Genomic DNA, 2,314 nt, shown 5'->3' on the forward strand with positions numbered 1-2,314 from the left:
AGGAAAGTTTCCTCAAAATGGTTGATGCCTTGTCATATATGATGCAGTGCTTGAGTTTCTCAGGTATTGATGTTAATATTGCATTTCTTCAGATTGATTTTCAAGGTGTCCTTCAATCTCTTCTTTTGTCCACCTCTAGAGCAGTGACCATTGGTTAGGTCATAGAATCATAGAAAATTAAGGTTGGAAGGGACCTTAGGAGGTAATCTAGTCCCACCCCCTGATCAAAGCAGGACCATCCCCAAATATATCATCCCAGCCAAGGCTCTGTCTACCCAGGTCCTAAAAACCCCTACAAATGAAAATTCAACACTCTCTCTGGGTAACCCAGCTCTCTCTGTTCCCCAGCTCTCTAACCACTTTTGCTGCTCTCTGCTGGACTCTCTCTATCATCCTAAGAAATCCTTCCTTCTTGCTTAATTTTTGGACCGTCATGGCTACAGCATCACTTTAACACGGCCTATCTTTAAATGAACCCATTTTTTAGGCCTAGTGAGCCTGCCTCATTGAAATGTAGCAACCAGGGAGCTGTTGCTGATAGGTCCTTTTATCACTTTATACCTGCAGTCAGAAGACCAGAGACCTTTGCCAATCCCAGGCAAACCGGAGATGCCTGGATTAGGGAATAGAAATGCTTTTATGTACAAGAGAACAAACAGCCCATTTAAAATAGTTGTGCTGGCACCCAGTTGCTGTGAAATGATACAGCTCCACTTGGAAAGGAAGGAAAGGAACTAATAACGCTCTCATCTTCTGCTTTGGACTATGGTTGAAGCCAAGAAGACTTGGCCACCTTTGAAGACTTTTCATCAAAGGACTTACCCAACGTTGCAGGAAATCCTGTAGCAGAAGAAGGAATTGTGCCCACATCTCTCCAATGCCAGCCTAATGTCCCTCACCAGCTTACTGCCATGTGACTTCTACAGGAGGCCCTTGAGAAGCCAGCCACGCCAACCCTCAAATAGCTGCAACTGAGAACAGCCATTATCATCAAAACACCTGTATGGTTGTACTGCAGAACAGTGCATGCTAAGTATTGACGGAGGCGGTGAAGAAAGCAGAAGGATCCTGACCACAACAGAGTCCTCGTTCTCTAAATGGCAAGTGTTAAAACAGAGGAAGAAAGAGAAAGAAAGAAAGAAAGAACTTGGCATCAGTTTCCAGTCGAGCCGGGTCCTTGATGCAAAACACTGATCTTTCAGATGGCTTATATCTTGGCAGCCTGAACAGGAGCCGACAATGTACCCTGTGTAGTTCATGCCAGCCAGAGCAGCTGAGAGGCCAGAAGTGCTTCAGTATGGCAGAGTCCTGCTGGAGCAATCTTTGATCCTGGGCAGCACGGTGGGCAGACGGGAAACTGCTGAAACCTGCTCGCTTTGCCTTGACATCATCACTCATTGGAATGAATAGAAAATATTGTTCGCTTACCACCTCAATATTGTTCTTGAATATTGTTCAAGTGTGGGAAGAAGGGTTAGGGGCAGGAGTTGGGGGAAGCACATTGCACACCCTGCCTGGTGGAAGAATTCTTCTCAGGGTTGGGAGGATTTCTACACAGATTGCCTTGTGGCTTTTATTTATTTATTAGACCCAGAAGAGAGGGCAAAGAGGTGGCAATGGGCATGTAACAAGAGCCCCAAAGTCCAGAAGCTAATAGAAGATTTCACTTCTCTTGCCAGCATATAGCTTTGGGCCTGATTCTACTTGCTGCCAAAATAAACCTCATTTGTCTCAGTGAGAACCGGAGCTGGCCATCCTCTCTCGCTATCGTGGCATTGCTTTTTCAGTAGAACACATCCACGCAATTCAGTATTGTTTTAACCAAAGTAGAGGCCTCCAACACCCATTCAGCCTGCTGTATGTTGTACCAGAGCAGTAGTTATTAAAAGTAGGTGGATGAGCCAATTACACTGGACAGACACAAAAGAATGGGAGAATACGAGAGGCAATAACATTGTATGTTGTATGCGACTTCCCAAGGCCACTCTGCATATCAGTGGCAGAGCAGGTAGTAGAACCCAGTTTTGCTGAGTCTCAGGCCTATGTCCTACACACACTGGTAGGCCCCTTTCCAATAGGTGCCATTTTGGTAGCACATTAGACAATTAATGCTCCCAAGCCCCAGGCAGGTAAGTAGAGTTAATAATTTTTTAGAGTTAGAAAACTGAGACAATAAAGTCTTCAGCCTATAGGGCACCAAGAACTAGATGTACAAAAACTTTAGCACTTAAGTCCAGGCTTTAGAGCCTCAAGCTTCCATGGAGCTACTGCCTTACCTTGGAGGTGACCAAAGTCCATAGGCACCTTCATTTTC

Source organism: Alligator sinensis, unplaced genomic scaffold, assembly GCF_000455745.1.
Source record: "Alligator sinensis unplaced genomic scaffold, ASM45574v1 scaffold1008_1, whole genome shotgun sequence".
NCBI classification, from domain to species: Eukaryota; Metazoa; Chordata; order Crocodylia; family Alligatoridae; genus Alligator; species Alligator sinensis.